The 17151-nt window shown below is 33.4% G+C and overlaps 2 long non-coding RNA genes across 3 annotated transcripts; one reads left to right on the top strand and one right to left on the bottom strand.

Annotated features, from left to right (window-relative positions):
- Nucleotides 1–266: 266 nt before the first annotated feature.
- On the bottom strand, nt 267–9952 carry LOC140002035 (uncharacterized). 2 transcript variants are annotated; one of them, XR_011807891.1, is made up of 4 exons: nt 9804–9952; nt 4981–5034; nt 1413–1451; nt 267–568 (listed from the first exon to the last, which is right to left on the bottom strand). It is a non-coding gene; the product is annotated as an uncharacterized lncRNA (long non-coding RNA). The 2 variants fall into 2 exon arrangements; XR_011807890.1 differs by lacking the exon at nt 267–568 and having other exon boundaries at nt 875–1451.
- Nucleotides 9953–9976: 24 nt separating this feature from the next.
- LOC140002036 (uncharacterized) lies at nt 9977–17123 on the top strand. The gene is made up of 3 exons (XR_011807892.1): nt 9977–10184; nt 11290–11411; nt 15721–17123. It is a non-coding gene; the product is annotated as an uncharacterized lncRNA (long non-coding RNA).
- Nucleotides 17124–17151: the final 28 nt, after the last annotated feature.

The following is a 17151-nucleotide window of genomic DNA, read 5'->3' as shown; positions in this document are numbered from 1 at the left end:
CTGGCTCAAATTTCTATTTATGCTCTTAATTCTAAATCTGAAATGTGTTATTGAAATTATGCCTGATATAATGACTTGCACAAACCATATATACAATGCATATATGCATATATGCTTATATAAAATGCAACTTGATTTAATACAATATGCCTTCCTGAGGTAGAAATACTGTATTATGTATTTTTCTTCCATGTAGAACTAACAGGACACAAAATACACAACTTGAACAAATTGTAGAATAAGAACATAGCACTACTACTTCTTGATGTGAGATACCACATTTATATAATGAATTACTGCTATGTAGCTTGAATACTTGTCAGACTATACTTTAGAACACTTTCCTTCACAACTGCCAGTGCTTAAGATTCTTCGAGTAGTCCACAGAAAAAAGGGATTGCAGGGTGGGCTTGCCATGCTTCTCACTGAAAATAACTAGGATTTTGGTTCTGAAGTCTTTCAGGTTCTTTTGAGAAAGTTGTTTTATATTGGAGTGTATGTAGTATCTTCAGTATCTAATATCTTCATGCATCACCCTAGGTTCCCTTGGGAAACAGTGAGATAGATCCTTGGAAATAAAGAAGAAAAGATCAACAGTAGGTGAGGCAAATTGCCCCAAAGACTACCTACAGATATGTAAATTTAATTGAAATAAATCCCATCCTCACAGCTTTAACAAAAGTAGCCAAATTATTTTTACTCTGAAAATAGCAGAAACTCAATTGCAACTAATTTGTATGTTGAGTAATTTCTCATACATATGTCTCTGTCTTTCTTTGAACAGGAAAAAGGCCTTTCATTACCTGTCAGGAATAGCATGGTATCCACAATGATACCAAAGTAAAAGAGGCAAACTTAATCGTGTATTATTTGATAAACAAGCATTAGAAAAGATCTTTCCAGTTATGCTATGTAAGTAGTAATGCAGCTATGAAAATACTGGTGAGAGCTCATCTAAGTTGTTATAAATTTTTCATAATTTATGATCAAACACAGTGAATATACAATAGAAGAAGAAAGGAAAACAATATCAGGATGATCAGCAGAAAAGAAGGCCTGTACTGTGAGAAGGCACAGAAAAAGTATAAACTGTTTAGCCTCACAGAGTTAAGAATGGATGAAAATATAACGACACAAAGAACATTTATTTCAGCAAGCTATGCACAGTGCCTCCACACAACAATGCCTGCTGAAAGCTTCTGTTTAGGCAAAAGCTGGAGTCACATTGCACATGAAGGAGTATCTCACATTTCTGTTGTCTGTTTTGTCAAAGAGCACTTATTGAACAAGATTGCACTGAAGGTAGTGTTGCACCCTTTGTTGCCTTATCCTGTGGGTCACCTCTCAGTCTTGCCCTGTAGATAGTTCTCATTAATGACATTTAGACCAGGTTGCATAATCCATCCTTTTACCTTACTTGGATAGCTGGAGAAGGGCAGATCAGTGAATCACTGAAAAGAAAAAGTAAACACTGTATATATTTAAAGATCCTGATGACTTAGTTTGAAGGTAGGTACTATGATAGCCATAGCTGCAGTGTGATAGGAAATATATTTTGGTCTATTAATCCGATTTTGATTATATAAATAAATAAATAAATAAATAAAAAGAAATTCAGGGCAAGCTTTTCTATCAACTATCACAAAACTAACAGATTTTAAGAGAAATATTGGAAACTTAAATGTGGAAAATATGTTAATCCATAAATGGCTTCAGGAAGGTTCTGGATACATTAAGCAGTCCACCTTAAAGTAGTCTGTTAGATAACTTTATCAGCTCTTGCTGTGTTATCTGAACTTCCTTTTTTCTACTGGGGATACCTGCAAACATTGAGATAATGCATTAGGAATCCAGCTAATTTTTATCTCCTGAAAACACACTACTTCTTAGGGGTAACCACTTTATATAACAGGTTATGCATATGTGGTATATAAGTATTTATCTTCAGACATGTTTGTGTACTTTTAAACACTGCAATAAAATGTATAATAGCTAATCAATTGCTGTGTTTTTATATGTATTTAATTTTCGTGTTCTATACTTAACCTTTTGCTCGGCTAGGATTTCACAGCTTCTTGCTCCATATCTGTATAGCATTATAGTGTCCAGTAACACTTGTCCTTACATTTAGAGATTTTTCCAAACAGAAATTTTGTGCAAACTACTCTACAAATAGCTATGGTCTAAATACAAATGATCTTAAAGTACAAAAATAAAATCTGCAATACACAACAGTATGTAGAAGCAATATAAATTAATGTTACTGTAGTCAATGCTATTTTCCATTTACTTCATTCTTTATAATAGTTTATTAAACATTTTTTTTTTTTTTTTTTTTTTTTTTTTTTTTTCCAGATGATTCATGAGTTTAGAAGTTTCATTCTCTGGGCGCTCATGCTAGTCATCATTTTTGAGAGGAGCTTTATTTTTGAAGGCTAGATAAATTACACTTTCTGAAAATTAGACCCATTCTAAGATCAGTCATTTTCTTGTATGGAGATCTGAAATCACATTTTGTTGTGATAAAATTATTGAAAATTTAGTGTGATATTTAACAAGCTTATTTAAAGCTAGTGTCTATATCAGTATTTGACTGCAAAACTAGAAGTCTTTTTTCAATCCACTGAAAAGGATATTAACATCAACCATTTATGCAATTGTAGGCATCTGACTCACAGGTGGTTTAGAATACCAAATTTTATGCCTCAAGTACTTACAACAGAATATAGGAATATTCCACCCTTATAGGGCAATGTAACTGTTCAGAATATTTTTAGATGGATATTTCTGCTTGGGTTAGTGAAATACTGGTTATGAAGAACAAATTAATGTCTTACTTAACTGCTGACCTAGTAAAAAAGTACATCAGACTTTCAGAAATTTATGTTATAGAGATTCATGAATTCCTTCAATATATCCACTATTTTTACCACCACTATTTTTAGTTTGCTTTTTATTGGTTACATAATTATATAAAATACTTTTATTTTCAGTTCATAACAGTACTTAAATTAGTTTATGAACAGCAATTAGAAACTCTTAGAAAATATGAATAACTTCTATATATTGCAAAGGTCTTGACTACGGAAATCTACCTACCTGGAGTTTATTTTACAATGAAACCATAAAAGCATGGTCTTTGTTCATCAACTGATGCTTATAAAAAGACAAAATGATTTAGATACCCAGGTTGTAACATGAAATTTATCACTCATTTGATAAAGCATGGCAAGAAAGAGTCAGCAAACTATGAAATTTGATACGTATACCCACCCACTCCAAAATCACTAAAATGTGTAATTTGATCAGCAAATTATACATACATCTAAAAATAACAGTTATCCAGAGTATGATTTAATATTAATTCCAAAATTAGTTTACAGAAAATGAAGGACGTCAGGATTTAAATCATTTTCTCTGGTTCTCTGAGAGGGAAAAAAAAAAAAAAGCTGTATTTGGTTACATATAGCATAGCTGATACCTACAATAGCTACAAAGATGATCAGAGATCAGAGGGCTCTAGAACCTCTCCTGTGAAGAAAGGTTGAGAGAGCTGGGGATGTGCAGCCTGGAGAAGAGAAGGCTCTGGGGAGACCTCACTGCGACCTTTCAATACTGAAAGGGGTCTTATGAAAAAGATGGAGAAGGACTCTTTACTCAGGTAGATAAAGATAGACAATGGGGAATGATCTTAAAGAGAAAAGGTTTACACTAGACATTAGAAGGAAATTCTTCACTGTAAGGGTAGTGAGGCACTGGAATAGGTTTCCCATAGAAGCTGTGGTGATGCCCAACCCCTGGAGGTGCTCAAGGCCAGGATGGACGGGGACTTGGTCAACCTGATCCGGTAGGTGGCATCCCTGCCTATGGCAGGGAGGTTGGAGTTAAATGATCTTTAAAGTCCTTTCCAAACTAAGCAATTCTATGTTTCTATGATTCTTTGATCTTCCTTGTTTTAACTGCTAATCATAACACTCACTGTTCTCAGGCTCTATAAACTGTTTTGAATTGATTTAGTACATCAATCAAGCTGGCTGTTGTTTTGCTTGTTCATACCACAGGTGTATCCGTGGAGCTGGAGACATCAATCTTTTCAGTATGATGGACAATTCAATTGGAAAATAAGTAAAGGGAATTTAGGTACTATTGAAGACAAAACTCATCTACAAATTGTATTTGCACAGTTGTGGGCTTTAAGAATGTATTTTTCTCATTTTAAGAATGATTTTTTCATGAAGGAGATTTGTATGTCTGAAAAAATGTCTTGTGTGTGTGCTGATCTGGATCTTACATCTCCTGAAGAAAACATACACCACCATCCCAAACCTACCAACAAAGATGTATTAATCAAAGTATTTAAACCGTCTTAATTTATTGCATACAATATTCTGGAATATAACACAATTTTAGTTATAGTTCTTGTTCATGCAAATCCAACTGACATAACTTAGACCACTGTAGGCAGAAATCAAGGAAAAAATAACTTCTTTATAATCTAGATCTTCCAGCCTGGTGCATTGCTCTGCTAAGGATGTTATCTCATTAAGTAAATAACTAAGACCCAGCATTTGGGATTAATTTATCAGGAAGAAAAATCAAAATAAGCATTCTCAATGCATTTAATAAGTCTGGGAGATGGCCATACTTCTGTGTATATAACAAAGTGACAGTAAGAAATTAAAGAATGGAAGTAAAAATAAGAATGTTATTTGTTTTGTCATAACACCATAGAATCAGTCATGGAGCAGAACCTATTTTTACCAGCTTGTGAAAGACACAATTTATATACTTGTATGTGAAAATTAAAGGTTGTCTTTAATAAATTCATAAAATTTGTTTACCTCTGTAATTCATAAAGTATGTGAATTATGTTTTTCATACTGACATTTTCTAATTTTTTGTCCCTATTGACATTATAACTTTAAAAATTTAGTTTCTTATTTGCAGAGAAGCAAAAAACCTGATGGATGATTCACTTACCTTTAGTTTTATGACCATAGTAAGAAAGCATATTGTCGTTTCTGGTTCTTCAGGCTTAAAAAAGATTGCCAAATTCCAAATGAGATTGAACAGTATTTCAAATCCTAATCTTTGTATGATCTCTATAGGGCATATTAGGAAAGTTCAGTATTTTACAAACAGTGGGAAGTCAATAAACTTGGAAAGTAGACGATGCCAGTGATGGAACAAAATGGGAAACCAACATGGAAAAACGTTCCTCTATTATGTATTAATAAACTTTTATTATTATTATTATCTAGGTTTGCATAGTCCAAAAATAGATGCTAATACCTCCCATATTTATAATCTGCAGATCAAGCCACACTCGTAAGACAACTCAACTCTAGTCCTTGCTCCAGATGAATTAGAATGGGTGTTGGAAGCTATACTTCCCACAATCCATATAAAATCTCTCACAAACGAGCAATTTCTGCATTTTGATGAATTTTAAATGATATCTGTGCTCTGAGAAGTGGTGCTCAGCACAGAGCACATTGGTGCCATTAGGATTCTACCCAGAGGCATAAATTTAGGCTACCTCTATATTTGCAAATTACAAAGTGACAAGGACCATTCCCAGCGCTGATTCAATCAAGTGTTCTATTGTTAAAATTTTCCCTGATAAAGATTTTTGGAACAGTTACATTCTTCTGAAGGCTAAGAGACTTTACTAGCAAGGGTTTAGGCCCTTTATCATGTAAGTACAAAAGAAATTGACTGGTACATAGCATAGACTGTAGTTTGATACTATACACTGCAGCAACTCACATATGTGGTAAGGTTAAAAAAAAAAAAAAGGGAGATGACTAGAGATAGTATTAGGTAGCTTCATAAATACATTGGAGTTTGAGGAAATAGCACATCCAGATTCATATCATTTAAGTCATATTTTCCTCAGGGAACAGGAAAGTTAGATTCCTGAGCTGAAAATACACACGCACATATATATTCTTCTCTTCCAATATACTAAGAAACTAAAAATTTGAAATTAAACATAAAAATCATTCTTTAGCAGAAGGAAGAATTTTGGATTTTTGATTTCACTTCAAGACCACTTCCAACAACTCACTCTTGTACAGACTGCAAATCTGAAAAGATAGATCTAATCTCATGTATCTCATGTTTCATTTTCATTCATGACCACTCACTGGGTTTATGGGCAAATATTTCTTTATATTTGTCTCCAGGGTGTTGCTTCCATCAATCAGTGGTGTACAGCTTTAAGACTATTTTTCCTTTTGTTTGCTTCTTTTTAGCCATAAAATTTACATTTTTGCAGCAAGTTCTTTCTACTAACTCAGGAAGTCAGGCTGATGTTACATCCATACCATCTTTTAATGATATCAAGAAGCTAAATATGCTTTTATAACAAAATAAATGTATATATAACATAAAAAGTATATCACAGTATATGTTCTGTTTAGGACACACCACTTATAATCCAGCATTTCCTGAAGGGAAAAAAATTATTTTCAGCAGATACACAAAGAGCAACCCTGGGAGCTAGGGATACTGCTATGCTTGTAACTGTTATTTCAAGATTCCTGAGTTCAACCGTAATTTATACTTTACAAAAAATACAAGATTTCAGATTTGTTATTAACTTTACCACTTGTTGTTTTCCTTGGCATTGACTACAGTACGCAATTTAAAATATCTCAATATTTCTGTCAGTTTTATTCATTCATTTATTTGTAGGTTGGAGGATGGGGAGGGAGAAGAGGAGGAAGGGGAGTCTTTATCAATTTTATTTTTCACTTTCTTTTAAAATAATTAAATTGGAAATAATTTATCTGTAATTTTGTCTTGTGCATAGATATTTTTGTAATTAATACTCTGCTGATCTGTGAACGTTAATACATTATGATAACACACAGGAGAAAAGTCTTCTTAATTCTAATCAAAACAAGTAGTATCTAACCTTTCAGGGCAAACAGTTTGCCTATTTTTCAGGAACAGAACTGTATGTAGCCTATTTCAGACATAAAGTTCTTATTTATCTATGCTCTAGACTTGAGTTCTCGTAGTTAATTTGTGAGGAATTTCAATGGCTTTGGAGATTGTGAACCATTTTAACAAAATTTAAATAAGCTAGGAATTTTTTTAAAAGGAGTCTGATTTATGGATATTTTTTACCTTCTTACAAGTGAATTATTTTGATATAAAAATTTAAAGCAATTCTGGTTTACAATGCATGCACTGAGTTTTCTACATTTTTTTTTCTCAATATAACTATAAATTGATGTTTTACCCTCAAATTATTAAACTCTTTAAATTAAAAAAAAAAATAAATTGGGAGATAATTGGAATATTGGAAAAAAAAATAATTCTTTTCATTCATTTTTAATAAGAGTTCTTTACTTTTGTTATTTAAAAACAGCACATAAATATAAAATAGATATTTAACTATAAAATTAAAATAAGTCCTTGAAAAATTTGCATTTTGAAAATATTATTCTAATAAATTCCCATCCAGATATACAATTAAAATGACTGTCACTAATTTACAAAGTGTTGTGAAGACAGAAACCATAATTTTTCTTTGAATATTTTCTACTTTTTTAAAAAAGAGAAGTATTTGGGGATGCTATGCATATAAGGCAAGAGAGCAATACTTGGGAGAACTATGCTCATAGCCTAATTTTTTTTCATATTTTCTTCATGACACTGAACAAGTTTACAAATATGTTGTTTACAAATATGTTGTTTGCAAATATGTTGTTAAAACAAGTTTACAAGCTTGTTTTCAAGTTTATAAGTATAAACTTGTTTTAAAAATTGTTCTTGAACTGTGATGCTGAGACAGCATGTGTGCCTGTCAGACATGGTTTCTAAAGACTGAAGAATTTTGGTAGACACACTGTTAAATTACAGATTCCCACTTGCTGTGAAAAATGTAAGAAACCCTTAGAAAAGTAAAAGAATATCACTCCAAAATATGACAATTTACCTGCAAAAAGAAACAACTTCCTCCTCCAGCAAAAAAAAACACACAAAAATCCTCACATGAGTTGTAGTTCAGTTACATTGAGTTTCTGTTTAAAACTACAGCCCAAACCTCTTCTATACATCCCTTACCAAAAGGTAGGGAAAGGAAGAGGTATATCAGAGACAAGACAAATCAAGCATAGCATATAAAATGCATGCATGAAAAAAAAAAAGCTTCACTCTGAATGCTGTATTATTAACACAGTCAGGACTTTCATAACGCTACTTTCAGTTTTTGCCCTGGCTTCCTTTTATTTATACATTGTGGGCCAACGGGGAGGTTGCCCCACAACTCCACTTCTTTTTTCCAAAATCCAAACTAAGTATATCTATGATTAATTTTCCTGAATTAACATTGCCTATTTGTTCTTATGCCAGAATTGAACTTCATGAAAAAAAAAAATAATAATCTTTTCTTTTTCAAATATCTCACTTTGGATACATACACATGTATAAAGAATAGTCTTAAAGTACTGAAAACATGAACAGCATCGTATAAGATATTCTGGAAGCAATACAGCATTCTCCCAGTCCAAAATAATTTTATATTTGTCTAGCCAAAAAATTCTATTACATCAATTCTATTACCAAAAAAAAAAAAAAAAGCACACACAAAAATGTGCTTCTCAAAACTTACCTACTATTTACATAAAAAAAAAAAAAAAAAAAAAAAAAGCCAATACTTTGTTTTTGGCAATTGGAACCATTTTGCAGAGACCTCTTCAGTTACTGTACAGGTTCCTGTCAAAAATGTGGCAAGTAATGATTTTCTGATAAATATAGTTTTTTCTGATAAATATAGATTTTTTCTGATAAATATAGTTTTAAAAATTAATTTAAAAAATCAAATTTCTATTATTAATGAACAAGGCCCTTTTCAATTATGTAAAATAATTCCCTCTGTGTTTTAGATCCAATTGGATTTCTCAAAATCTTATTCTATTCTATGCTTTGCTATACTATTCTTTCATTATTTTTTTCACTGAAAAAGAAATGCTTAAGTTCTTTTTTTTTTTATGTTTCTCTATATTTTAACAGATGCATATCAAAACTACTTTTTTATTTTTTTATAAAATGAAACACGTAGAGATTTGACAGCAACTCTGAGGCATGTAAACAGTCTGACAGAGCTTTTGAGAAATGCTTGACTTGTGATTAATGATCCCTTTGCACGAGTGCTTGTTTTGTTCAGATACATAGCACATCTAAAATTTAATGCTGAACTGAAAAATAGTAATAATAAAAAATAATAAAGTGTTTACTTTTAGGAGAGCTTTGGGAACAAGAGTAACTTTCAAAATCATCCTTGAATAATTTTATTGTCATCTGAAATAACTATTATTTCTGGTTTACTTGCTAAGCTAATGCAAGATGTTATAAATATTATTTCAGTCTTATGTTCCCAAATTAATTAATTGTATACATGTTTCTTAGTTGTATTTTATACTTTAATCTTTATCACATAGTTTAATGGCAAATTATAAGTCAATTATTTAAACTTTGGAGGATAGGTTCTAATCTAAACCTCAACAAAACATATGTCTCCCCTCCAACCCACCCCCCCAAAAAAAAAAAAAAAAAAAATACATCTTCCTCAGAAAAGCAACAGTGAGCAAAGGTAAGGCAGCTTTTTTTAAGAAAATACACTATCCTCTTACACTATCCTCTTATCTATAGATTGGAGGTATGCTTTACCTCTGAACCACATAAAATGGCCTAGACTCATTCAAATGGGTAATTTAGTAGATCATTTCCCTCTTGTAAAATTCAAATTTATTGTATTGAAATCAGTATTTTCTAGATCCTGTACTTACAGTTTAATGGGAGTCAGGATGCCTCAAATGGGTGCCTGCAGCCAGGGAAGTGAGTGCAGGACATGAGTAAAAAATCAACTTGCACCCCTCATGAGAAACCTGTCGGCTTGGTCACGTCCCTGAAATGTTTATATATCAATACACATAGCATGGGGAATAAACAGGACAGCCTGGAGATCTATGTGAGGTCACAAGGCTGCGATCTCATAGCAACTACAGGAACATGGTGCAATAGCGCACATGACTGGAATGCTGTCATGGAGGGCTACGTGCTTTTTAGGAAAGGCAGTCCAGGAAGGTGAGGTGGTGAAGTTGCACTTTATGTGAGAGAACTAGAATGGATCGAGAATAGTGGAGAAAGAGCAAGTTGAGAGCTTATGGGTAAGGATTAAAGGGCAGGCTACCATGGCTGATACTGTTGTGGGTGTTTACTACAGGCCACCTTATGAGGAAAAGGAAGTAGATGAAGCCTTATCTGGAAGTAGCTTCACAATCACAGGCCCTGGTTCTCATGGGGGATTTCAACCAGCCTGATATTTGCTGGAAAGACCATACAGCTAGGTGTAAACAGTCCAGGAGCTTCCTGCAGAGCACTGATGATAATTTTTTGACAGAAGTGGTTGAGGAGCAAACAAGGAGAGGTGTGCTGCTGGATCTCATTCTTGCAGAGAAGGGATGGTTGGAGATGTGAAGGTCAGGGGTGGCCTTGGCTGCAGTAACAATGAGATGGTATAGTTCATGATCCTGCAAGGAGGAAGCAGGGCATGAAGCAGGATCACAATCCTGGACTTCAGAAGAACTAACTTTGGCCTCTTTAGGGACGTACTTAGAGGAAACTCATGGGTCAGGGCCCTAGAAGGGGGTCCAAGAGAGCTGGTCAATATTCAAGCATCACTTCTTCCAACATCAAGATTGATCTATGTATTCTGTGCAATACACACATAAAAGGCAAGCAAAGGGGGCAAGAGACCTGCTTATATGAGCAAATAGCTCCTTGAAGGACACAAACAGAAAAAGGAAGTATACAGAATGTGGAAAAGGGGACAGACCACTTGGGAAGAATACAGGGATATTGTCAGAGAATGCAGGGATGCAACAAGGAAGGTCAAGACCCATTTGGAGTTAAATCTGGCAAGGGATGTCGAGGACAAGAAGAAGGGCTTTTTCAAATATCACTATCAGAGGATGACTAAAGAAAATGTGAGCCTGCTGCTCAGTGAGGTGGGTGTCCTAGTGACAAAGGATACAGAGAAGGCAGAATTACTAAATGCCTTTTTTGCTTCAGTCTTCACTGCTAAGACCACCCCTCAGGAATTTCTGGCCCTAGAGACAAGGAAGGAAGTCAGGAGAAAGGAGGACTTTCCCTTGGTCAGAGGATCAGGCCAGAGATCTCTTAGGCAAACACAGATTCATGGGCCCAGAAGGGCCACAAGTGCAGGGAACAGACAGATGTTATTGCTAGCCCACTTTCCATCATCTTTGAAAGGTCATGGAGAACAGATGTGCCTGAGAACTGGAAGAAATCTCACGTCCCATGTCTTCCAAAAGGGCAAGAAGGAAGACCCAGGAAACTACAGGACTGTCAGCTTCACCTTCATCCCTGGAAAGGTGATGGAATTTCTTTCTAAATTTCTTTCTTTGCAGAATTAAAGATGGACTTTTGAAAATAATGAAAAATATTCCAAAGAAATTGCCATCTGCTTAGCATGGCCAAGAACATTTGAACATTCACCTGAAGTTCAGAATAACCAGAATCAAGGTTCAGTATTTCATAGTGATTGGTGTCTGGCCTTAAATCACTCCAAATTACATTGTTTCTATTTAATCTCTTCTGCTTTCTGGTAGTGACATTTTTATTTATGGTGGAGCTTTATTCTTCGCTATCCAAGGCTTTCCCCTATAACAAGTGAAAATATAATTTGAATCAGACATGAAAATTTTCTGGAAAATCAAGTTTTTCAAGAGAATGAGGTAAGTACTGAATGAATAACCAAGTTAGGATGGATTTATCTTTTCCACTAATCATAACCTGCAAGCTGAATCAATATGTATAGGTTTTATCTATCTATCTATATAGATAGATTTATATATATATATATATATATATATATATACATACCTATATGATTTTTTTTCCCCCGAAAAAGAAACATTACAGCTTAGGGCATATGATACCAGAATTCTGTCTCTCTCTCAAAAGCAGTGATATGTGTTTTAAAGCTTTTTTGAATTGGAGGGTCAGAGGGGTTTTACTTTTACCTGGATTAACCATGGACAAACGTTGTAAAACCATGACCTGACTGTTCCCGTGTTTATCAATTTCTTGTGAGTTCATTCTCACTACTTTACCATTGGTACTAACAAAATTTAGCATTCAAGATTGGTTTTATAACATCTTGAGTATGATAATGTTTTATTTCTACAAAAGATCATCAAGGCTGTTCTGGGATATCAAATGTCCATTTGTAAACAAAGTGGTAATCCATTATCAAAACTAAGAGAAAGCTCATTATGCAGTAATGAAGTCCAAAGTAATCTAAGTAATCTGTCTTTATTACTGTTCACCAAGGACTACTTTTCTGGCAGCATTTACAGTGAAAACCAAGCCAGAAAGTCTTTGGGTTTTAATTAATGATTGGGTTTTGATCTGAAAGACAGTGAAGGTCTAAAAGCTAGCCCCTTATTCTATAAATTAACAACTTGACAGTCTCTTGATTTTTTGATACTTTCTGCAGCTTAACATGTCAGAAAAAAAAAATCTATTAACAACAAAAAAAGACATTATTAAACTCGCAACAAAAATTAAGCTGTTAACAAAGTACCTCTGACTGAGCATCTTAATCTGTCTGTCATTCAGTGTTTAATACCCCAAGAGGCCTTTGAGGACCCAGAGACCCCTCTTGCCTGCTATCCCAGGCAAGATGAACCTCTGACAGCAGCAGCTTCAAGTGGGTAGGGGTTAGCACTGTCAGCATAAATAGTCACATAGTCACATAGTCTAAAAGGACTGTTTTCTCATGGAAGGAAATTCTGGAAACCTGCCAGCCATGTTTTCATTCTTGACTCTGCTAGTGAACTTCTTGAAATGGGTAGTGAATAACAGCTGGGAAACACTCTAGCAAGAGAAAAAGAAATATTAACTATTACTGGAAAGCTTCTTAACTGAGCAGAGAGGAAAAAATTCAACCAACACTGCAGTTCTCAAAGTGATGAAAAGAGACCTGAAGCTTAGAATATGTCAACACTATCATCCCAGAAAATACTGTACTACTCATATTTAAACAAGAAAGCAGCCTACAAGACTAAAGCAAATGCTCTGACTTGCTTAGTATTAATAAAATATCATCTGTGTGTGCGTGAATTTGTATAGCCACATAATACATATATATACACATATATGTATATACAATTGTGTATATATATATACACAATTTGAAGAGAATTAAGAAGAAAACAGTCAAAATTATCAGAAGTTTGGAAGACACTCCTTTCAAAGAAAACATTTCAAAGTGTTGAATTTCAACCTAGTATTTTAGTCTAAATAACTAAAGACTATATTTTGAGGATTACTTAAATTTAGAAAAGGCAATTGTAAAAAGAAAACAAAAACCCCACTGTCCATATCTATGATTGATCCAACAGGAATAAAAAGATTAATTTTGAGCAAGCTAGTTTCACTTTTAAAAAAGCATTCTGAAAGGAAGAATATTGATGGACCAGAAAAGGCTACTTAGACCATGTCATCATGAGAATAATAATCTAAATGAACATCAGTCATAAAACATCTTGCTGTTATGGCTGAGATAGGGTTAATAGGGCTAAACAAACAGGGTTGCTACTATAGTAACCATAATAGGAATGCCAAAAAGGACTGTTGTGGTGTAGCCCCTGGCAGGCAGCTCAGCACCACCCAGCCACTCCCTCACTCCCCTGGTGGGATGAGGGAGTCAATTGGAAAGGTAAAAGTGCGAGAACTTTCCGGTTGAGACAAAGACAATTTACTAAGGAAAGCAAAAGCCCCATGCAAATCATTTGTTCATCTAAAAAGAAACTTGACATTTACAGAATGATCCCAAAAGAAGATAAATGCTAGTAAAATAAAACAATGAATTATCTGAAAGAGTCTCATTGGTTTAAATGAAAGTGTCTTAATATATATGTATAGTAAAGAGTAAATTTAATATACTATTAGTTGTTTTTTTTTCTTTTTCAGTTTTAGTGAAGACGAAAGAGCAACAGCTTTGAACACAAGATATTTGACAATTTCCTTAATTATTAAGAACAATTAATTGTGTCCTTTTGGTGTTGGCAAACAAAATCTAACTAGTGGTTAGAACTCATCAGAACTTTTGTGTAAATTTGAATGCATTTTTAGACACTTACACATTTATCTTTCAAACCTATCTTCCCTAGGGGTTTGTATTTATGATCACTGATCATGGGCAGGAAATAATAATGTAATCATAGAATTGTTTAGGCTGGAAAAGATCCATAAAATCATCAAGTCTAACCATCACCTAACACCACCACTGAACCACATGCACTACACGCACACATCTCTTAAATACCTCCAAGGATAGAGACTATTACTTCCCTGAGTAGCCTGTCCCAATCTCTACCCGCTCTTTCCATGAAGAAATTCTTCCTGACATCTAATCTAAACTTGACCCAGGTTTAGAGGCTGTTTCCTTGTATCTTAATAATTGACCTTGCTAATGAGCATGCAGCTGAGTGTTCCTGCAAAAGGCTGGGGGTGCAAAACATGAGATGGAACGAACATGTGTGCAGGAATTAATATAGTGTACAGTTATGAATAGCCATCACATTCATCTAGACTATACCAAGACGAACTTATTGGCAAAACACTATCTCAACAGATTTTAGAGACCCAGATTAAAAGTAACATTTTTTAGCAGGTTCTGTGTGTTTTAGAGTCCTGTGTGTTTTATAACAGTGAGGACATGCCTTTTTCTATAAATATACCTCTGACTTTCATTCACCATACATTCTGGAAAGTATGTGATCTGTCTTTTATGCAGACAGTCCATTTCCATTTGAAAAACACTGTATTTTTATTGATTTATCATCTAGATTACACTTATGTTCCAATATCCCTCTATTTCTTTGATATATTACCAAAGAAGTAATATGGCAATTCTTTTTTTTTTCCCCTTTCCATATAACATGTGCCCATAATTAATATTATTTGGCAGCTGAAGTATTAGTCACAAATTATCGAAGAATCTGTTTCAAGGGTTATATTATTCTGAGTACAATAATACCTCATAAGATTTTGATCTTTAACATTACAAAAATATAACTGTTTCATTTCTATTTCCTCATTCAAATCTTAAAATACCTTTTGGAATTTTTCTTTTGCAATGTTTATGTATATATATATTTTTGAAAGACAATTAAACATTCTTCTTACTCTGAATACCTCAGTTTTAGCTCTTTGAAGTGAACAGTAAGCAAGAATTAATGATGTATTAAAGAAAGAAATCCAGTGATAAAAGATTGGTATCTAATTTTTTTCAGTTCAGTGATGAAAGTATTTAACAGTAGTGACTGTTTTAAGGTAAAGTTTACATAGAAGCTATAACATTTAATTCTGGTTTTACTTTTATATTTTATTTTATTTTATTTTATTTTTAATTTTTGTTACTTTTTATTTTTGTCTTTTATTATTATTTTTAAACTGCTTTCTTCATCATTTGCTATTTGCTGATTAAAGAAAAAATACTGTGGACTCAATGAACTTTTTTATCTACAGCAGCCGTTCTTACATTTTTATATTATGTGTATAGATATTTGCATATATTTACATATATATTTGCATATATGCCAAACTCTACCAAGCCTCTCTTGAATTATTTGTAAATTGTTTGTCTTTGTTTTGTTTTGTTTTGTTTTTCAGGCAATCAACTTTTGTTTGGATGATGCTGTTTTGAAAATGAAGATATGATCTCTTTCTGATACAATTTCTTCATTGTTACCAAACACGGAAATGTCAGTGGTGATTCAGGAATGGAAAACGTAAGATCTGTCAAGGAACTGTCTCTATGCCTTCTTTCCACTTCTGCTTTCATGTGGGTTTTATTCTTCACCCTGAACAATTTGAATTGCAGTAGCCTCCTAGTCAATATGCAGAGCATAAAGAACTTCCATCTTGTCATCAACACATTCATGAGATTCTGTGTTTTAGTAATGTTTAAAAATAAGATGTTTTTGGAAATCAGAACTTGCTGCTTACTGTGTGATCCTTCACATAGTCACTGGATAATATGCTTAACTATCTTACACGAGACTCTTGTAATAACTTCAAAAAAGCAATAACCAAGGTGCTCTGGTGACCCCTTTCAGTTTTCCTTCAGTGACTGACAAGATTTAGACCAACAGCCTTACTTGAATCTACCAGGCTAACTTCTGTTTGACATACACTTTAGTACCATTTAGATGACATTTGAAAAAGAAATACTGTCACTGACACTCAAAAATGTTAACATGCTTATGAATCAATGGAAATTTCAAGTGGCAGTGACTGATTTTGAGTACCATAACTTAGAGATAGATTTTAGTAATGTTAGCTGTAGAATAAATAGGACTACTTGTGGATTAAACAGTTATTTTTTGGAAGTAGTTACTACATGACAGCATAAAAATATGGCTATGAATGAACAGTTGTAAATCTTTAAAGAGCTCTTCTGCTGACAGTATGTGACATGATGCAAGACCTACTTCTTGTAAAAGGATAACATTATTCCACAGAGGTAGGCAACTGAGTAGTAGTAGACTCTAAAGATCTGTTTTAGAAAATGTAGCTTCTGTGACCTGGTGTTAAGCCCTAAAATTGAGGTAGAAAGGTCCTTCCAAAATACAAAAATGACAGACTAATATAGTGAAATAAAGTTTAAGTTTTCTTTCTTACTTTACCCAAATTTAGATCTCTCAAAGTCCAGATGTCTTTATGTGAAAACAGAATATATGTAACAGCTTTTAAAATGGAGCAAAAATGAAGATATTTATTTTAAGCTATTTAAACTATTTAAGCAATACATTTTATCATACATGCATACCTTATTGAACATAGTATTTTCAGACAATTAACTGATTCATTCAATAATGTTTTCATTCTATCATATTACTACTGTGCATTTCATCTGTGTTGTCATATTGTGAAATCTCACATAGAAGTTCCAGAGTCCTGTACATAAACATAAACATATAGTTTTAATGTCTATAGAATGTATCAATAAACATTTCAATATGATAACGGGCTCGTCTCATTTAGGACGCAGCATAGATCAGAACAGGAGTTTTTAAAAAGATCCTAAATATAAATACAGGG

This window comes from Anas platyrhynchos, chromosome 3 (genome assembly GCF_047663525.1).
Source record: "Anas platyrhynchos isolate ZD024472 breed Pekin duck chromosome 3, IASCAAS_PekinDuck_T2T, whole genome shotgun sequence".
Lineage (NCBI taxonomy): Eukaryota > Metazoa > Chordata > Aves > Anseriformes > Anatidae > Anas > Anas platyrhynchos.
This window is presented reverse-complemented; position numbering and strand designations above follow the sequence as displayed.